Raw genomic sequence first — 16,271 nt, 5'->3', positions numbered from 1 at the left:
GGGTTTCTGCTCAAAAAGAAAAAAAAAAAAAAAATATATATATATATATATATATATATATATATATATATATATAATGTTTGGGGGTTCTAAGTCATTTTCTAGCAAAAAATATTGATTTTAACTTGTCAGTAAGTGTCAGAAATAGGCCTGGTCCAGAAGTGATTAACATGATTTTTTTTTTTTTTTTTAATGTAAAAGTTTATTTTTGCATTTTGGGTAGTTTAGTTTATATACTTTTATCTTCTTAATTTTTATATTTAATTTTTTCTTTGTCAGATTTTCTCTTTTTTAAAAGATGAAAACGAATGAGGCTAATGAGGGCCCACAAACACCGGTCCAGGATAGTACTTAACCCTTAAGAGTCATTGAAAAACACAGTGGGTCCTTACAAACATCACAAAACAATGGTGAAAATGTTCTAATTTTCAAGGAAAATCTTTCAATTTCTCTAATCTTTAGTGACCCGTGAAAGTAAACAAATGGAAGCACATCAAGGTGTCTGCATCAATATACTTGTCTAAAAATATTCTCCCTTTGTTACTTTTTAACATTATTTTTGCTCTCTTTTCCAGTTAGAGTGTGATAAATTATTGTTGAAGAACATTTACTATAAAACAGTGCACACATAGTGATGATCTTCAAGACCACGGATACAAGACTGAGATTCAGTCCTTAACCACTTTAAGACTGGAAGATTTTACCCCCTTCCTGACCAGGCCATATTCTGCGATTCGGCACTGCGTTATTTTAATGGACGATTGCACGGTCGTGCGACGCTGTGCCCAAACTAAATTTACCTCCTTTTTTCCCCACAAACAGAGCTTTCTTTTAGTGGTATTTGATCACCTGTGCAATTTTTATTTTTTGTGCTATAAACAAATAAAGAGCGACAATTTTGAAAAAAAAAAAAAAAAAACAATATTTTTCACATTCTGCTATATGACATTCCCAAAAAAAAACATTTTAGGCCAATTTGTTTTCTGCTACATATTTTGGTAAACAAAAATTGCAATAAGCCTATTTTAATTGGTTTGCGCAAAAGTTATTGCGTCTACTAACTACGGGAAAGATTTTTTTTTTTAAACTAGTAATGGCAGCGATCTGTGATTTTTTGCGGGACTGTGACATTGCTCCGGACAGATCGGACCCCTAACTGACATTTTTGGGGGGACCAGTGACATTACTACAGTAATCATTGCTAAAAATATGCACTGTTACTGTACTAAAGACACTGGCAGGGAAGGAGTTAACCCTGTGGGTGATCAAATGGTTAAATGTGAGCCTAGGGGAGTGATTCTAACTGTGGGGGGCGTGGCTTCTGAAATGACCATAGAGACATGTGATCCTATATAGCAGGATCACATGATCGCTATGATCATCCCAGGGAGAAGAATGGTCAGCTGTGTTTACAACAGCTGACCAATCTTCTCTATCAGTGGGGATTAATCAGAGCTGCCTGACACAGGCATCAGCTTCCCTGCTGAGGAGCGGGGCGGCACGCTCATCCCCTAGACTACCGAGAGCAAGCGCCGTACATGTACGTGGATTCGCCCAGGAGCGGTTGCCTGCCACAGTACATCTGCGGTGAGTGGTCGTAAAGTGGTTAAGAATGCATCCTTAAAGTGGATCTTCACTGCATGTGGGCACCACAAACAAAAAACACTTTTAAATGAATTTCTAATATTCAAAGCACACTTCTCTATGTTGCCTTTTTTAAGTATGTTGTAAAACTGATTAAAATGAAATTAATAAAAATTATAATATAAAAAAAAAAAGCACACTCCCCCATCCATCCATGTCTCTATGCTTTTTTTTTTTGTTAACAAATTACTTTGTAAAACACCCCCCTAGCATTTCTGGTCACGGCCATCTTAAGAAAGGGCAACTTATTAATGTAGCATTTACTTCAGGGAATCAGTCTGCCCTTAGCTCACACATGCATGATGCAGGAGAGTTTGCTTATTTGAGAAACCCCCTCATTACCTCCTTAGGACTCCTGGGATGTATGACATCATTTGCCTAGGCAAGAAACCAGGAAGAAACTGAAGAAATGTAAAAAAAATGTTTTAAAAGAAGTAAATGTGATACAATATCCTATATTATTTTACCTTCTATTTACTAATGCTAGCAGCACGAGGAATAAAAATAATCAATGTTGATTGGGAAAGTGAAACTCCACTTTAAGGATGCAATTGGGCTGATGTACCAAAGGAGTTGAGAATCTTCACATAATAAATTGTGCAAATATTAATTTTAATTATCCGATCATGTGCAGATGAAATAGGAATTACATTTTCAACTTAATTGAATATTTTCATATTTTCACATTTTTAGAATGTGAAGATTCTCAAATCTTTTAATAAGTCTTTTAATTAGTCTGCCTGTATGTATTAATATGTAAAAAAAAATTTAAAAATTACTTTCAGGTAAATGCCGCAGTTATAACACAAGATATGTTCTTACTAAAAATATACTGTACTTGGTCTTTAATAAAATTTTGGAAAATAATGTGGGAGCCGAAATTTTGGTGAATCGTGATGGACATTTTATTTCCAAACTGTACAATAAATGGATGATATCTGGTTACCATTTGCTGTGCCATTTCCTCACCTCTCCTGTAATCACAACCGTCTGATGTTAGAGATCTGTTCATGGGAATCCAGGATATTTTTATAATATATCATTTTACCTTGGGAGCAATTCTCATCCATCCCAGAGCAAATCATTAATGTTTTTCATCAACAAACAAGGCCGATATTAACTGGTTTCTTATGGATTAATTTATTGTGGCATTGGGGAATTCATCCTTTCTTTTTTGTTTAATGTGTTAACCCCACAAAGATGAGCAGTGTGAGAAATTAATAATAAAGTGCTAAAGTTATAAACACCCCCAGCCTTTTCATAGATACATCGATGACATAGAAAGATCACATAGAAGACTGATGACAGAAAAAGGCCAAATGGCCCAATAACCACATAAGGACCAGGCCTATTTCTGACATATGTTGTTTACAAGTTAAAATCAGTATTTTTTGCTAGAAAATTACTTAAAACCCCCAAACATTATATATATATATATATATATATATATATATATATATACAGTACAGACCAAAAGTTTGGACACACCTTCTCATTCAAAGAGTTTTCTTTATTTTCATGACTATGAAAATTGTAGATTCACACTGAAGGCATCAAAACTATGAATTAACACATGTGGAATTATATACATAACAAAAAAGTGTGAAACAACTGAAAATATGTCATATTCTAGGTTCTTCAAAGTAGCCACCTTTTGCTTTGATTACTGCTTTGCACACTCTTGGCATTCTCCTAATGAGCTTCAAGAGGTAGTCACCTGAAATGGTCTTCCAACAGTCTTGAAGGAGTTCCCAGAGATGCTTAGCACTTGTTGGCCCTTTTGCCTTCACTCTGCGGTCCAGCTCACCCCAAACCATCTCGATTGGGTTCAGGTCCGGTGACTGTGGAGGCCTGGTCACTCTCCTTCTAGGTCAAATAGCCCTACAGAGCCTGGAGGTGTGTTTGGGGTCATTGTCCTGTTGTCCTGTTGAAAAATAAATTATGGTCCAACTAAACGCAAACGGGATGGAATATCATGCCGCTGCAAGATGCTGTGGTAGCCATGCTGGTTCAGTATGCCTTCAATTTTGAATAAATCCCCAACAGTGTCACCAGCAAAGCACCCCCACACCATCACACCTCCTCCTCCATGCTTCACGGTGGGAACCAGGCATGTAGAGTCCATCCGTTCACCTTTTCTGCGTCACACAAAGACACGGTGGTTGGAACCAAAGATCTCAAATTTTGACTCATCAGACCAAAGCACAGATTTCCACTGGTCTAATGTCCATTCCATTTGTTCTTTAGCCCAAACAAGTCTCTTCTGCTTGTTGCCTTTCTTTAGCAGTGGTTTCCTAGCAGATATTCTACCATGAAGGCCTAATTCACACAGTCTCCTCTTAACAGTTGTTCTAGAGATGTGTCTGCTGCTAGAACTCCGTGTGCCATTGACCTGGTCTCTAATCTGAGCTGCTGTTAACCTGTGATTTCTGAGGCTTGTGACTCGGATGAACTTATCCTCCGCAGCAGAGGTGACTCTTGGTTTTCCTTTCCTGGGGCGGTCCACATGTGAGCCAGTTTCTTTGTAGCGCTTGATGGTTTTTGTGACTGCACTTGGGGACACTTTCAAAGTTTTCCCAATTTTTCGGACTGACTGACCTTCATTTCTTAAAGTAATGATGGCCACTCGTTTTCCTGTACTTAGCTGATTTTTTCTTGCCATAATACAAATTCTAACAGTCTATTCAGTAGGACTATCAGCTGTGTATCCACCTGACTTCTGCACAACACAACTGATGGTCCCAACCCCATTTATAAGGCAAGAAATCACACTTATTAAACCTGACAGGGCACACCTGTGAAGTGAAAACCATTTCATCTGACTACCTCTTAAAGTGTGACTCTACAATTTTCATAGTCATGAAAATAAAGAAAACTCTTTAAATGAGAAGGTGTGTCCAAACGTTTGGTCTGTGCTATATATATATATATATATATATATATATATATATATATATACAGTGTATATATATATATATATATATATATATATACAGTGTATATATATATATATATATATATATATATATATATATATATACACTGTATATATATATCTATATATATATATATAATATATATATATATTTTTTTTTTAGCAAAGACTCTCTTTAGGAAAGACCAATAGTGGCCAGTATTGGGTCCCCTATTTGAGAAATTGGGTGAGTGGATATGTCAATATCTGCAACCTTTAGTGCTGAGGTTATTGGGTTATATAAAGGACACCTCCACAGTGTTAGAACACATACAAGATGGTAAATGGAATATCCATTATAAATGGATGACGCTGGATGTCAAATCCCTCTATTCATACATTCCCCATAACTAGAGTTGAGCGGACACCTGGATGTCCGTGTTCGGCGGGTTCAGCCCCGGACTTTTGCCGAACTTTTCCCGGACACCGAACCCCATTGAAGTCAATGGGGACCCGAACTTTCAGGCACTAAAATGGCTCTAAAACACCAAAGGAAAGGGCTAGAGTGCTGCAAATGGCCTTCGTGCTGTGTGGGGAGGTTCTGAGGGAGCTGCCTGGGGAAGTGAGCATAGAAGCCAGACTTCTGTGTTTACAAGTGACAGAAGAGCGGTAACAGTGAATATGGCCAACCCGGGGCCTATATAAAAGGTAGGGGCCTGGAGCTGCAGCTCCAATAGCCCCTACGTTAATCTGGCCCTGAGGAGGAGGACGAGGTAGCCAACACTGCTTCTTTTCACAAATTTTAAATGAGGGTACACCCCAAAAGAGTGAGAAAGAGCAAAAATGGAACAATGGGTGGGTAAGGTCGGTATCCATCGCTATTCTGCACAAGGTACGGAAAAGTCCCGTGGGATCCATGCCTGGTTCATTTTAATGAACGTGAGCTTGTCCACGTTGTCTCTGGACAGGCGGCTGCGCTTGTCTGTGATAACGCCCCCAGCCGTGCTAAATACCCGTTCAGATAATACACTGGCTGCAGGGCATGCCAGCACCTCCAAGGCGTAAAGAGCAAGCTCAGGCCATGTGCACAACTTGGAGACCCAGAAGTTGAAGGGGGGAAGACCCCTCATTCAGTACGTCTAGGAGTGTGCACACATACTGCTCCACCATGTTGGTAAAATGCTGCCTCCTGCTAAGACGTTCCATCTGAGCTGCTGGTGCTGCTGTTTGTTGTGGCGTGCTGACAAAGCTTTTCCACATTTCGGCCATGCTAACCCTGCCTTCTGAGGTGCTGGCGGTGCCCTGGTTGCGTTGGCGACCTCTTCCTCCTCCTCCTCCTCTGCCTTGTGCTTCCACTGTGGCCCCGATGTCAGGTGGGAATGCCAGCAGCATGGCGTCTACCAGCGTGCTCCAGATCGCGCTCCAGTGAGTGAATTAAGGACGGTACGTTGTCCTTGTAACGGGGATCCAGCAGCGTGGCCACCCAGTAATCAGCACAAGTTAGAATGTGGGCAACTCGGCGGTCGTTGTGGAGACACTGCAGCATGTAATCGCTCATGTGTGCCAGGCTGCCCAGAGGCAACGAAAGGCTGTCCTCTGTGGGAGGTGTATCGTCCGTGTCCTCTGTATCCCCCCAGCCACGCACCAGTGATGGCCATGAGCTGGCCTGGGTGCCACTCTGCTGTGAACATGGTTCCATCTCCTCCTCCAGCTCCTCCTCCTCATCCTCCTCATCCTCCAGAACTGTGCCCCTGCTGGACAATTGTGTCCCTGGCGTTTGTGTGTGCAGGAACCCACCCTCGGAGCCCCTTGCGAATGACTGCCCTGAAAGCCTTGGAAATGTTACCTCCTCATCCTCCTCCTCCTCATCCTGTGCCACATCCTCTTCCATCATCGCCCGAATTGTTTTTTCAAGGAGGCATAGAAGTGGGATAGTTAAGCTGAGAACGGCGTAATCGGCACTGGCCATGTTGGTGGAGTACTCAAAACAGCGCAACAAGGCACACAGGTCTCGCATGGAGGCCCAGTTATTGGTGGTGAAGTGGTGCTGTTCCGCAGAGCGACTCACGCGTGTGTGCTGCAGCTGAAACTCCACTATGGCCTGCTGCTGCTCGCACAGTCTTTGCAGCATGTGCAAGGTGGAGTTCCACCTTGTGGGCACGTCACATATGAGGCGGTGAGCGGGAAGGCCGAAGTGCAGCGCTGACAGGCGAGCAGCAGCAGGGTGAGAACGCCGAAAGTGCGCACAGACGGCCCGCATTTTCTGCAGCAGCTCTGACATATCGGGGTAGTTTTTAAGGAACCTCTGCACCACCAAATTCAGCACATGCGCCAGGCAAGGGATGTGCGTCAAACCGGCTAGGCCCAGAGCTGCTATGAGATTTCGCCCGTTATCGCACACCACCAGGCTGGGCTTGAGGCTCGCTGGCAGCAACCACTCATTTGTCTGCTGTTCCATGCTCCTCCACAACTCCTGCGCGGTGTGTGGTTTGTCCCCCAAACAGGCAAGTTGTAAAACTGCCTGCTGTTGTTTTCCCCTGGCCGTGCTAAAGTTGGTGGTGAAGGTGTTACGCTGTCCGGATGAGGAGGCGGTAGAGGATGAGGAAGCGGAGTAGGAGGAGTTAGGAACAGGAGGAAAAATGAAGCGCCCTGCAATCCTCGGTGGTGGAAGGACATGCGCCAAATTGCTATCTGCCTCAGGCCCATCCGCCACTGCATTTACCCAGTGTGCTGTTAGGGAGATATAACGCCCCTGACCGTGCTTACTGGTCCACGTATCGGTAGTTAGGTGGACCTTGCCAGAGATGGCGTTGCGCAGTGCACACCTGATTTTTTCCCCCACTTGGTTCTGCAGGGAAGGGATGGCTTGCCTGGAAAAGTAGTGGCGGCTGGGCACGACGTACTGTGGGACAGCCACCGACATAAGGTTTTTAAAACTGTGCGTTTCCACCAAATGGAATGACAGCATTTCAAAGGCCAAGAATTTTGAAATGCTGGCATTCAGGGCCAGGGATCGCGGGTGGGTAGGGGGGTACTTCCTCTCAAGTGTTTGGGAGATGGAAACCTGAACGCTTCCACGGGACATTGTGGAGATGGTTGGTGACCCAGGTGGTGGTGTTGCTGACAGATCCTCTGTTTGCGGGGTGGCAGGTGCCGGTATCACTACAGATGTGGCTGGAGCGGCCGAGACTGCAGCAGAAGAGGAAGCAGGATGAGCCAGAGACGTTTCTTAGTTTTGAAGGTGTCTACTCCACTGCAGATCGTGCTTTGCACTTAGATGCCTGATCATGCAGGTTGTGCTCAGGTTGAGAAGGTTTATGCCTCGCTTCAGGCTCTGATTGCACAGGGTGCAAACCACTCGTGTCCTGTCATCAGCACATTTTCTAAAGAACTTCCACGCTAGAGAACTCCTTTGAGCTGACTTTGGTGCGCTTGTTCCCTTGCTGCGTTGGGCAGTAGCGGGCGTAGTGTCTAGGGCACGGCCGCTCCGCTTCTGCACCCTGCTCCCTCTTCTGCTGTGCTGGTGGCTCTGTGCGACCACCGCCTCTTCCTCCAAACTACTCAGGTCACCTGCATGACCTTCATTCCATGTGGGGTCGAGGACCTCATCGTCCTCCACATCATCTTCCACCCAGTCTTCACCCCTGCCCTCCTTGTCGGTCTCCACAATGCTGAACGCCACAGAAGTTGGCACCTGCGTTTCGTCATCATCGGAGACGTGCTGCGATGGTCCTTGCATGTACTCATCTTGAGAAATAAGTGGTTTGGCATCGCTTCACTCAATCTCTTCAACTTCTGGGGCAGGGCTAGGTGGATGGCCCTGGGAAACCCTGCTGACAGAGTCCTCAAAAGGAAGAAGAGACTGCTGTATGGATTGGGGCTCAGACTGCTTGCCTGATTTCCAAGGGGGTGTGGTGAAAGACGGTTGGACATTGGCTGCAGGTGCCAACTCTGACCTTTCTGCAGTAGACTGGGTGGGAGACAATGTGAAGGAACCGGAGGCACTGTCAGCAACCCAATCTACTATCGCCTGTACTTCTTCAGGCCTCATCACGTCTAGAGGCGCATGATGCCCTACCAAATACTGATGCAGGTTCTGTCGCCTACTCACACTTGTGGAAGGTGTTTCACTTGTGCGTGTAGCTGGCACAGATCGACCACGTCCTCTCCTTGCAACAGGAGCTCTACCAGCGGCACCACGACCCAGGCCACGGCCCCTATTTGGCGGTCTCCTCATATTTCTGTAATTTATGATCTTGCCCTAGAAAGGTGTTTATTGAATAGCGGAACAAAACAACAACAGTATCGCACGGGTGTATCTCACAGTCAAATATGCAAACTATGCTTTTTAATGTTTTTTTACCCCAAAAGGGTGTATATTGAATAGCGGAATAGGAAAAAGGATAAAAAAACGGTGTATCTCACACGTACAAACACAGACTAGGCCCTAAAGGGAGGATGAGGAAGAGGAGTAGGAGGAGTTGGGAACAGGAGGCAAACTGAAGCGCCCTGCAATCCTCGGCGGTAGAAGGAGATGCGCCAAACCAATTTAAAAAGGTGTATCTCACATGTACTGGTACAGACTATCCCGCAATTTAATTTTTTACACTCAAACAGGGTGTATATTGAATAGCGGAATAGGACAAATTTTACAAAACGGTGTATCTCACACGTACAAACACCAACTAGGCCCCGATTACAATTTTTTGTACCCTAAAGGCAGGATGAGGAAGAGGAGTAGGAGGAGTTGGGAACAGGAGGCAAACTAAAGCTCCCTGCAATCCTCGGCGGTAGAAGGAGATGCGCCAAACCAATTTAAAAAGGTGTATCTCACATGTACCGGTACAGACTATCCCGCAATTTAATTTTTTACACTCAAACAGGGTGTATATTGAATAGCGGAATAGGACAAATTTTACAAAACTGTGTATCTCACACGTACAAACACCAACTAGGCCCCGATTACAATTTTTTGTACCCTAAAGGCAGGATGAGGAAGAGGAGTAGGAGGAGTTGGGAACAGGAGGCAAACTGAAGCACCCTGCAATCCTCGGCAGTAGAAGGAGATGCGCCAAACAAATTTAAAAAGGTGTATCTCACATGTACAGACTATCCCGCAATTTAATTTGTTTACACTCAAAGAGGGTGTATATTGAATAGCGGAATAGGACAAATTTTACAAAACTGTGTATCTCACACGTACAAACACCAACTAGGCCCCGATTACAATTTTTTGTACCCTAAAGGCAGGATGAGGAGTAGGAGGAGTTCGGAACAGGCAGGAGGCAGACTGAAGCACCCTCAAATCCTCGGCAGTATGAGATGCGCCCCGAAAATTGGAAAGGTGTATCTCACAACCACACTAGGCCCCAATTACTATTGTTTGTACCCCTAAAAGGATGGATGAGGAGTAGGGGGAGTATGGAACAGGCAGCACCCTCAAATCTTCAGAAGTATGAGATGAACCCCAAAAACTTGGAAAGGTGGATCTCTCCCACACGTACCAACACAGACTATCCCCCAATTTAACTGATCCCCAAAGGTTTTTGATTAAATAGCGGAATAGAAAATATGATCAAAAAAAGTGTATGTATATCACACGTACACAACCACACTAGGCCCCAATTACTATTGTTTGTACCCCTAAAAGGCTGGATGAGGAGTAGGGGGGAGTATGGAACAGGCAGCACCCTCAAATCTTAAGAAGTATGAGATGAACCCCAAACACTTGGAAAGGTGGATCTCTCCCACACGTACCAACACAGACTATTCCCCAATTTAACTGATCCCCAAAGGTTTTTGATTAAATAGCGGAATAGAAAATATGATCAAAAAAAGTGCATGTATCTCACACGTACACAACCACACTAGGCCCCAATTACTATTGTTTGTACCCCTAAAAGGCTGGATGAGGAGTAGGGGGGAGTATGGAACAGGCAGCACCCTCAAATCTTCAGAAGTATGAGATGAACCCCAAACACTTGGAAAGGTGGATCTCTCCCACACGTACCAACACAGACTATCCCCCAATTTAACTGATCCCCAAAGGTTTTTGATTAAATAGCGGAATAGAAAATATGATCAAAAAAAGTGTATGTATCTCACACGTACACAACCACACTAGGCCCCAATTACTATTGTTTGTACCCCTAAAAGGATGAATGAGGAGTAGGGGGGAGTATGGAACAGGCAGCACCCTCAAATCTTCAGAAGTATGAGATGAACCCCAAAAACTTGGAAAGGTGGATCTCTCCCACACGTACCAACACAGACTATCCCCCAATTTAACTGATCCCCAAAGGTTTTTGATTAAATAGCGGAATAGAAAATATGATCAAAAAAAGTGTATGTATCTCACACGTACACAACCACACTAGGCCCCAATTACTATTGTTTGTACCCCTAAAAGTATGGATGAGGAGTAGGGGGAGTATGGAACAGGCAGCACCCTCAAATCTTCAGAAGTATGAGATGAACCCCAAACACTTGGAAAGGTGGATCTCTCCCACACGTACCAACACAGACTATCCCCCAATTTAACTGATCCCCAAAGGTTTTTGATTAAATAGCGGAATAGAAAATATGATCAAAAAAAGTGTATGTATCTCACACGTACACAACCACACTAGGCCCCAATTACTATTGTTTGTACCCCTAAAAGGATGGATGAGGAGTAGGGGGAGTATGGAACAGGCAGCACCCTCAAATCTTCAGAAGTATGAGATTGTGTTCACTGTACCCCACAAAGATTGTGTTCACTGCACCCCAAAAAGATTGTGTTCACTGCACCCCAAGAAGATTGTGTTCACTGCACCCCACAAAGATTGTGTTCACTGCACCCCAAAAGGATTGGGTTCACTGCACCCCAAAAAGATTGTGTTCACTGCACCCCACAAAGATTGTGTTCACTGCACCCCAAAAAGATTGTGTTCACTGCACCCCAAAAGGATTTCGTTCACTGCACCCCAAAAAGATTGTGTTCACTGCACCAAGATTGTGTTCACTGCACCCCACAAAGATTGTGTTCACTGCACCCCACAAAGATTGTGTTCACTGCACCCCAAAAGGATTTCGTTCACTGCACCCCAAAAAGATTGTGTTCACTGCACCAAGATTGTGTTCACTGCACCCCACAAAGATTGTGTTCACTGTACCCCACAAAGATTGTGTTCACTGCACCCCAAAAAGATTGTGTTCACTGTACCCCAAAAAGATTGTGTTCACTGCACCCCAAAAAGATTGTGTTCACTGCACCCCAAAAAGATTGTGTTCACTGCAGCCCACACACAGCAAAATGGATGTGGATCACTGACACCTGCCTATCTCCTATCCCACACCACACAGCAATATCGATTGTAGTTTGTAGAACACACTTTCCCTAAAAATCAGCAGACTCTATCCCTAACAGGATTGATAAGATCGTAGATCGGGTGACTGCAAACCCCACCCCACACAGCAATGTCGATTGTAGTTTCTAGAACGCACTGTCCCTAAAATCAGCAGACTCTCTCCCTAAAATGCCTACAACTCGCCCTGCCTAATACACTCCGACCTGTCCCTCAATTCTACCCGGACACAAATGTTTTTTTTTTCCTGTCTGTCCCTAATCAGCAGCCAGCACGTTGATGTGTGCTCTCTCCCTGATCTAAGCAGCAGAATGACGCCGTAGCGGCGCTGCCTCGAACTTATAAAGACTTGGTCACATGCTTCAGACGGCCAATCACAGCTACTGATACATTTGCAGGCATGGCTGGGATGGTTTAGGCACACCAGTTAAACGCTTGTTGATTGGCTGTTGAAAGCCCGCCATGAAAAGCACGCCAAAGCATGCAAAACCCGGAAATAAAACGACCGAACACGGATTTTTACCCGAATATACAGTAAAGTGTCCGTGTCCGTGTTCGGGTAAAAAAAATCCAATTATTCGGTACGAACACGAATAATACAGTCCGTGTTCGCTCAACACTACCCATAGCCTTGCACTTGAGGCTCATAGATTTCATCTCACACACTATAGTGTTTATAATGATGATTTGTGAGAATTCCTAATTCTGGCAGTTGACCTCCTATTCACACAAAACTATTTTATTTTTGACCAGACTTATTATTTGCAGTGTAGAGGTGCATCTATGGGCGCTAAATTTTCACCATCCCTAGCGAACCTGTACATAGGTTGGTGGGAGGAGAATTTTCTCTTCTCTCATGACAACCCATGTGCAGGTTCCATCCAGTGGTACGGTCGCTACATAGAAGATCTGCTCCTTATTTGGGACAACACTGGTATGAACCTGACATCTTTTGCTTCTTTTGTTAATGAAAATCCTCTGAACCTTGAATTCAGTTTCGAATGTTCAGAGGATACCATCAATTTTTTTTTGATCTAATGCCTCGTACACACGCATCGATTATTGGCCGGCAATTTTCAGCCAACGTCCGATTGGCCGATTTTCGGCTTGTTAGTATGATGCTTTCGACAACCGACTCTGACTTTTCAGCCGAATAAAATCTGGTGTGCAGGCTATAAAATTTTTGTTGGCCGTCAACACAACGGCCGATTTTCCGTCAGTCAGTACAGATTTCGGCAGACAAAAATCTGATGAGCAAGACTGGGCATGCTCAGAGAAGAAAAAACACACGGAAAGTAAACCAGCACATGACATCACTTCTGAAGTAGATTTTTGTTGGCCGAGAAAATTCATGTGCAGTCTAGGCACACTCCAACCAACAAACACAACTCTGGACAAAAGTCGGACGATCGGTCGGCCGATAATCATTGCGTGTGTACGAGGCATTACCCTTGTAGGAGACAGCGCCCTTGGTACTGTCCTTATTTATACTTACCGCAAGGAATGTGCGAGAAATACTTTACTCCTGGCCTCCAGCTGTTATCCAGCACACACACAATGCATTCAATACCAATGGGAAAGTTCATCAGAGCCAGACATAACTGCTCAACTGATGATGCGTTTGTGGTGGAATGTGAGACTATTACTTCTAGACTTAAAGAGAGACAATATGATGAACAACGCATCACCGGAGCACTTTGCCTGGCTTCTAAAAGAGATAGGGCATCCAGTCTGAGAAACTCAGGCAGAGGTCAATATAGCAAAAAAAAAAAGATGCCACTGTATAGAAACATAAATCCTGTTACTTATTCATTAGAATTTGGTTTAATTAAAAATTTTATTATAAGTACTTACATTTACTTGCAACAGATAAAGACTTGACCCCTTTAATTTCAACAGGCTGCAGATTTTCTAGCAGATGTTCCAAAACATTGGGCAATATATTGTCCCCCAGTCTATATCAGTGGCGGCTGGTGCTCCATGGGCCGGGGGGGGGGGGGGGGGCATCAGACGGACCACACCATACCCCCCTGACCACACCAGCTCCAGGCCGCACACCATACCCCCCCCCCCAGTCGCTGGCTCACTCACCCTGGACTGGCAGGTGGTGGCTGCGGTGGCAGCTTCCCCCTCAGTCTCCTCCGTGGGTCTCAGGACAATGTTCCTGAGAGGAGAATTTGTATGACAATAGCGAATATTCATTCGCTATTGTCACACAACTGGGTGGGCTCAGGGCGGAGTGCTCTGCGCCCGGAGACCACCCTTTTTTTAAGCCTATTAGAGCCTCTGGCTCTAATCACGTGCTTCAAGAAAAAAAAAAACATTGGAATCCATGTGTCCGGCGTCCTGCATGTAGATTAGGGGGTGGCACGCCTGCGCCCCCAATGGATGGGCCGCCACTGGTCTATATGAATCTAGACATTCATACAAAACTTGGTTGCAAACTTTTGGCTCGTATATTTGTGGTACAATTATGTGTAATTTTTGTGACAGGGGGTATAGCATAGAACTGTTGTTTCATGTGCAACTGGGTAAGAATTCTCAGTATTAGAATATATTAATTGTGGCACGAGCAACGTTATCCATGCTGTGGAATGTATTTCCTGTCGCAAACAATATGTGGGATGTATATCCAGACCCTGGAGGACCAGAATAAGTGAACATTTCCATGGAGCCTCATACAGTAATGATAAGAATTTGTCTAATGTATCTACACATTTTAAATATGAGCGCCATGAAAATATGACTTCATTTACCTTTCAAGGACCAGAAGGGGTTGGTTCATGTTAAAGACCTTGCACTCCTCCCCCTTCCATTTGAGGATGCCCCACAGATGCTCAATAGGGTTTAGGTCTGGATACATGCTTGGCCAGTCCATCACCTTTACCCTCAGCTTCTTTAGCAAGGCAGTGGTCATCTTGGATGTGTGTTTGGGGTCGTTATCATGTTGGAATACTGCCCTACGGTCCAGTCTCTGAAGGGAGGGGATCATGCTTTCCTTCATTATGTCACAGTACATGTTGGGATTCATGGTTCCCTCAATAAACTGTAGCTCCCCAGTGCTGGCAGCACTCATGCAGCCCAAGACCATGACACTTCCACCATCATGCTTGACTGTAGGCAAGACACACTTGTATTTTTACTCCTCCCCTCAAGTTCACACACGCTTGACACCATCTGAACCGAATACGTTTATCTTGGTCTCATCAGACCACAGGGCATGATCCTAGTAATCCATGTTCTTAGTCTGCTTGTCTTCAGCAAACTGTTTGTGGGCATTCTTGTGCATCATCTTTAGACGAGGCTTCCTTCTGGGACAGTCATGCAGACCAATTTGATGCAGCAATGCTGGCAGCACTCATACGTATCCTCTGTATATGTAGTATGAGAGAGTGAGAGAGATAACACCAAATTTAACACACCTGCTCCCCATTCACACCTGAGACCTTGTAACACCAACAAGTCACATGACACTGGGGAGGGAAAATGGCTAATTGGGCTCAATTTGGACATTTTCACTTAGGGGTGTACTTACTTTTGTTGCCAGCAGCTTAGACATAAATGTCTGTGTGTTGAGTTATTTTGAGGGGACAGCAAATTTACACTGTTATACAAGCTGTACACTCACTACTTTACATTGTAGCAAAGTGTAATTTCTTCAGTGTAAAGATATAATAAAATATTTACAGTAGCGTGTACTCACTTATGTGAATGACTGTATATATTTTCCACTTTCTGTTATAAAACATATCCAATAAAATCCAAATTTCTTAAGAAATGTAGGCCAAAATGTATTTTGAAACAAGTCTTTGGTGAAAAAAATTTCCAAAATTTTTGAGAAACACTATACTATTGGGGACACTAGTATAGTTCTGGCAGTGACCAGGATTCTGATCTGGACAGACACTATACTATTAATGGCGGTGATCAGCAACTTATAGTGTGACTTTGATAGTGTGATGGGCAATCGGGGACTGGCGCTAACTGATACTAACTGACTTTACCTGACACTATCTAACTGACATTAATACAGTGATCAGTGATAATACTGTACACGGTCGCTGCATTTACAAAAATGTGAGGGGTGTACTCACTTTTGTGAGATAATATATATATATATATATATATAAAATGTTTGGGGGTTATAAGTAATTTTCTTGCAAAAAAAAGTAAATTTTTACAAGTGTCAGAATTGGCCCAGATACAAAGTGGTTAAACTGAATATCTAAACACCGACTGAGTTCACTATATGGACCATTTATATATTTATACATGTTGATCATTAATTTATTCTTGAGAAGAGGAGATTAGGGGGGGGCACCTAATCTCCTCTTCTCAAGAGAGAATACATTTGGTTCCTCCTCCAT

The sequence above is a fragment of the Pelophylax lessonae genome (genome assembly GCF_965119305.1).
Source record: "Pelophylax lessonae genome assembly, chromosome: 4".
Lineage (NCBI taxonomy): Eukaryota > Metazoa > Chordata > Amphibia > Anura > Ranidae > Pelophylax > Pelophylax lessonae.
Note: the sequence above shows the minus strand (reverse complement) of the source record.